This window comes from Equus asinus, chromosome 14 (assembly GCF_041296235.1).
Source record: "Equus asinus isolate D_3611 breed Donkey chromosome 14, EquAss-T2T_v2, whole genome shotgun sequence".
Taxonomy (NCBI): Eukaryota; Metazoa; Chordata; class Mammalia; order Perissodactyla; family Equidae; genus Equus; species Equus asinus.
The window spans coordinates 32,404,613-32,411,178 of record NC_091803.1 but is presented as its reverse complement, the minus strand read 5'-3'; positions in this window follow the sequence as shown (position 1 = coordinate 32,411,178).

Sequence of the window (6,566 nt, the reverse complement as noted above, 5' to 3'; positions counted from 1 at the left end):
AAGAGAATTGCTCAAGGTCTCATAGGTGGCGAGTGCTGTAACTGGACCTTGCAGAAGGTCTGTCTTGCACAGGGGTTCCACCCTGGCCCTCCTTCGAGGCCTGCTCTCTGAGGTGCTGAGGAAGCCTGTGGTTGACTTCGTCTTGGGAAATTTATCTTATAACGGCATTAAGTCATGCATCAGTCAGGACAAAGAAGGTTACGTCTGTGAATGAGTGATCCAGACTCTCAGTGGCTTACCACAGCGAAGGTTTATATCTCACACACCACATGTCCACAGCAGGTCAACGGTGGCTCTGCTCCACATCCTCTTCCTTGGGGGACTCAGGCTAATGGATTAGTGTCCATTTGGAACCTCGACAGTCCTGTGAAGTTTTGAACATGCCCCTGGTAAGTCAACTTTGTCTTACGAAATTGGTCTTCTGAAAGCATTAAGTTATGCATTACAGTCAACCACAGTAGAAACACAAAATCCAGTATGCGTGCAAGTATTTTTTATTTAAATATAAATAACTTTATGAAGTATAAAAGCATGCATTGCATTATTCCATGACAATAGGACATAACCATGGCAGTGAATTGCGGTAATGGATGGGAAAGGGGTGAAAAGAGCAGGGCCATTTTGCAGAGGAGCGGGTGATGTGGCTCTCAAGAACGAGGGAGGCGAGTTTCCAGTGCCTGTCCCCACCGCCAGTCTCTCACCACACTGTAAACACACACACAGACACATGGTGGTGGTTTCCTTGCTGCATACGTATGTCAAACATCAACAAATCGTATTCATTAAAAATGTGCTTCTTTTATGCATGAATTATACCACACTTAAGCTGTGTGTGATACACAAACTGATAAGTTTTACTTGCTGACAAACACATTGCAAATATTTTTTAAACAGTTAACAGAGCTTACGAGTTTATAAATCAATTTATAATTGAAAAATAAGTCAAATCAAACTTGTAGTGGATGGAAACCTAGGTCTTCTGTTGTAGATTCACGAAGAACTTGGATAAAATTCTTTGAAACATCTTCAAAAATCTGCCCAAATATCCAGAAGAATGGGCAAAAACAATCAAAGATGTGTGCTTAAGACACAAACGAGAATAATACAGAGAGATGTTCACAAATATGCACATAGCTGAGAGACATGGGCAGCTGCTATTATAATAATACTTGGATTACTATTCCAATAAAAATTAAGTATAGATTATTGGTTAGTCCAGGCTTCTGAAATCACTGAGGTTTGCTTTCAGTGTTCACTTTGATTCTGACCAGAGCACATAATGTCAGATTTCGGAAGTACGTAAAGATTTGCATAATACTGTGATCTTGTATATTATGATTAAAAGTATGAGAATTGGAGTTAGTTAAAAACACAATTCCACATAGCTAACAAAAAGAATTCACATTCATATTTCATAGTATTGCACCTAAATCAAGCAACAGCAACCATGAAAATTAATTTGTAAGGGAATACAAAATTTATGGAATGCATGTTCACCAAAACCAAAGGCAACATAAAAAGGCAAACATTGATTTACAAAAACTAGATTTACAAGGATCTTAGGAGAAAACAAACTCACAATGTAATTCGTACTAATCCACATACCAAACTTCAGTTTTGTGCAAATGAAACTTCTCTAGAAAGTAGCCTCTGAAATCTATAACATTTTCATCTTCAGCCCTCACAGCTGGGGTCAGTAAAATGTGTGCTCATGGGAAACAGACACCGTCTTTGAGTCACCACTGTCAGGGAGAGAGCAGTAACTCTCAGCACAATGGATAAACACGTGGACCAAATGTACAAAAAAGACAAAGACCATCTGGTCACTACCTGGTTAAACATCCCCAGTCGTGGGCACTCTCGTTACATCTGGCAACTGTCTGGACACTGATATCAGTAGTTGACTCCTACCTAGATGAGATCCAATGGGGCCAAAAAGCTGAGATTCTGACGGTCAATGACCACGAAAAAGGGTGGCTGTGGGAAATGCAAGACGAGTTAATTTATCCAGGTTCTCAAAGATGAAGTAGGGAAAGAGAGCTTAACTCATCTATGAGAATGTAGCCTAGGTAGAGAAGGAAATGTTTCAATGGAGACTATCAAGAAATTTCCTCCTTTGTAGACTCAAAAGAAACAGAATAGATTCTTCTTTGATTGGAGCTATTCATGTGGGATGATTCTGCCTCAATGCAAGGGTTATTCTTGACCACTAGACCTTTCCAGATCCCTCTCTACAAATCTGGCGCGTGCTGATCAAAACACATCTACTTATCTCTGTAGGGTGTTCTCAGTATCTTTCCACCCCCCACCTCTCACTCCTTCTCCTGGAGGTAGACATGTTTTTTAATGACAAAGTAAACATTTCACAGTAAGAATCTGGAATTTCTTTATATTTGGACAAGCCTAAGGACATTAAGGACCCTTTTAGCTTTGCATAAATCAACACTTTGGACGTGAACACTTTACTAAAGAAAGCACAAGTCATTCACCTGCTGGTCATATCACTCCTGATGATTTCCCCATTATAAACATCCCAGCAGGATGCAGCCACCTATTTTGTGAGGGACTTCTCAGGGCTCCCATCATCCTGGTTGGACACAGAGTCCCTGGGGGCAGCTTCCAAGAGCAAAAGGAAGGGATGACTCAGAAGTTGTTAAAAGCCAACAATCTAGAAAGCACAGAGCACAAATGACATCTCACTTTCTAACAGACTAGTACCAACACCAATGCTTCGATACCACTGCTCCCAGGGCTGCCAACTTTCACGTATATGAACCATGTACTTACAGGAAAACAAACCAAAAATGAGATGGACCCTACACTTCCATATCTTGAAGCAGGATCTTGACAAGGCTTCCAGGAGCCAGTCTAACTCCCATGACTTCTATTAAATAAGAGTTCCCTATGTTTCTAAAAACAACTTTATTGAGATATAATTCAGAAATCATACACTTCTCCCATTGATGACGTACATCTCAATGGCTTTCAGTATATTCACAGATTCTTCCTTCTTGAAGCTATAAAGTTACTATTTTCAGGTTTCCATCCTGTCAGCCTTGTTGTGTTTGGTCCAAGCAGTGCTGTCAGGACCCAGAACTTGATGTGGACAGCTGTGGCCAGAACCAGTTCAGGCTGGTCAAGAAACCTGCCCTGAGGCCCTCAGGCTTCAGGAATGTCTGAGTTCCGGGGCCGGCTCAGTGGCACGGCAGTGAAGTGTGCACATTCCGCTTCAGCAGCCCGGGGTTTGCCAGTTTGGATCCCGATGCAGACATGGCATCACTTGGCACGCCACACTGTCGTAGGTGTCCCACATATAAAGTAGAGGCATATGGGCATGAATGTGAGCTCAGGACCAGTCTTCCTCAGCAAAAAGAGGAGGATTTGCAGCAGATGTTAGCTCAGGGTTAATCTTCCTCAAAAATAAAAAAAGAAGAAAGAAAGAAAGAAGGAATGTCTGAGTTCCCGACAAGGATTACATGAAAAGCTGTTATTAACCACCATGGGAAAGAGCCCAATAAAAAGAAGATACCAGTGATGTCTGATATTTATTCACATTCATGGTTGGGTAACTGGGAGACCCGAGCAGGAGGAGCCACAAGACCATCCCCTGCACATCCATGTCCTGATCCTCTCAAGGGCCCTGAGGTTTCCAGGAAGGCAACTGGGAAGTAAAAATGTGGAGGGGTTCAGTAGAGGGGTGGTGAGGGGGTCCAGGGAGGAGTTGGAATTCGGGATGGGATTGTGCAGGGGCTGTGCAGGAAGGCGGGTGTTGGACACCTGGGAGGAGAAGAAGAAGGGAGTCAGGGAAAGTACTGGGTGAGATCAAGTCCTAGAGGGGAGGGAGGAGGGTTCAGACAGGTCAGTAGGTCAGCAGGACACAAGGAGCAGGTGAAGTGGACTCTCAGGAGCAGTTGGAGGGGACAAGGGCTTCGTCTTCCTCTAAACCTTCTCCTGTTTGGGTGCTGCCTTAGGAATCCTGATCCTTTATACTCCCTCTTGACCAATCCCCTGCCTTCACCTTTGGTTCATCACAGTGCACACTCTGCGTGACCTCGTTTTTAGAATGCCCCTCCCCAACTTGGTGCCTCACTAGGAGCATCCCAATGACAGGTCCTCTCTGGAACCTTCAAAGACTTGGTTTCCGGTCCTTCCCAACCCAGGTCCCCTGCCGCCCACTTCTGGACACTCCCTCCTTCCTTTCCAACCTCCCAAGATTTCCCATGGGCATTTGCTTAAAAATATAAAGCAAATGATGACGGAAGTGAAAGAAGAATCAAATACACAAGCAGAGTGGGAGGTTTTCACACCCCTCCCTCAGCAATTCATACAAAAAGCAGAACATCTGTAAGATGCAAAAGATCTTAATAGCACATCATCTTAATACTGTAGATGTATACGTATATCTGTCTGTACCCAGAAAACAACTGTTGAGGACACATTTTTTTTTTCTTGCTGAGGAAGATTCCCCTGAATGAATATCTGGGCTAATCTTCCTCTGTTTTGTATGTGGGTCACCACCACAGCATGCTGCTACTGAGTGGTGTAGGTCCGTGCCCGGGAATTGAACCTGGGCTGCCAAAGTGAAGCACACTGAACTTAATCACTAGGCCACAAGGCCAGCCTCAAGGACACATTAATTTTAAGCACATATGATACATTTACAAAATCAATCCTATTTATTTGGGCTATAAAGCAAATTTCAATATATTTTAGAGGAATGACATCACACAGAGCATGTTTCTAATAATGGAACTGTGCTAGAAGTCACTGATAGAAAGCTACTAGATAGTTCCATATGTTTGAAAATACTGTAATATTTATAAATATGATTAATAAAATAAGACTGTAGGAAGAAATCCCAAAGGAAAAGAGGCTATATTTGACCTGAATGATATGATTATGATTAAATGGTAAGAAAATATGTCTTCTTCTGGTCTGGATATTCTACTTTGCGTGACAAAGTGTGTGTGGTCTCAAAATCATTCCTAATGAACCAGATATTTTATCACCTGAAACAGCAGTGGATATGTCACTTATCTATGTCATCTTACTAGATAGCATGGCTCTACATTATGAACTTTAATGGGGGAAATCTCTAAGCTGACTCTCATGATTGATCTCCCAGGATCTCCAGGAAAGTGAGCATTTTAAGAGAGAAAGTTCATCAGCTTCTCTGCTGGGCCACATGGGGGCAATACGGAGAGAGCTTGGCAGCACCAGAAGTGATGGGTGGGGAGAGCCACATAGGCGGGCAGGGGCCAGGGGACTCAGGTGACTAGGACAAACCCCACTGGTGATCATCTCTCCTTGTTCCCATCCTGAATTCCTTAAGGCTCTGTTCTGCATGATTGGGCACACTGTTTCCCCAACTCATTCAGGCCCATGGCAGCTTAAAATCATTACTTTAAATCCCACCATTTTTATTATTATGTAAATTTATAGTAAACAGGAAATGTTCCATCACTTTTATGGTGGAAAATCACTGTCTTTCACCATAAATATAAAGAAAACATAAAAATCAGGCAAAATAAAAACAAAACAAGAGAGCATATGAAATTCTGTTTAGATGCTGTTGGCTGCCTAAAGAGCCCCAGAGGTGGACTGATCTGGTTACACAAGGAGAGACCAGTACAGAAGGTGTGGAAGTCAGACCAGCAGAGAAGTGAATGGGAGAGAGGCCCAGCCTGTAAGGGACTGGTGACTTCCATGAAGGATGCCAGGGTCACCCTGATCAGAGCTCCAGCAGGGAGGAAGGAAAGAAAGAGAAGTGAACAGAGGTTGGGGACCTGGAACAGTTGAGATCCTTTATGCAGCCAAGGAAGTGCTTGCAACCAAAAGCTAGTGCAGGGGAGCCCTTCAAGGTCCCTGGAGGCCAGGCCAGGAGCCTTGGGCTTGAGAGCTGGTTGTGCAGCTTACCAGCTGTGTGACACTGATCAGGTTTCCTTCATTAAAATGGGAGTGTCCATGCCTGAGTCCGAAGACTGTCATAAGGACAAGAGGTAGCCAAGTGCCCAGTCCCTGTGCATATTGGCATCATCTCCCAGGGTCTCTGTCCTCCCAGAACTTGTGCCTTAGAAGGTGCACATTCATTAAAGGCAATAATGATATAATCAAAGGTCCCTCCTCTTATGGGCATGTGCTAAGCATTGTGCTGTGTAGGCATCATCTCATGGGATGCTGAAGTTGGTACCATCTCTATCCCCCTTGCACAGCTGGGGAATCAGCTTCAGAGTGGTCATGGAGAGGGCGGTACCAAGGCTGAGAAAAGGGTCAGAGAGGACTTGGGTCTGGGAAGGGATTTTGGGAGAGGGGCAGACTGAGGCCTAGAGACTCCAGAGGGAGAAGGGGCCAGAGAGAAGCTTTGTCCAGGACCCAGCTTTGCTTGAGGTCTGCCCTACTCTGAAGATGAGGCCAAACCAGGCAGCCATGGTCAGCTCTCAGCTCCTTGACCTGGGACTAATGGTCAGTCATTGCTGTGATGAAGATAATATTGCCATATAATAGCTCTAGTGATGGCATTACTGTTATTGTTGTTATTGTAGGAGAGGGTGCAGCCCTCTCCAACA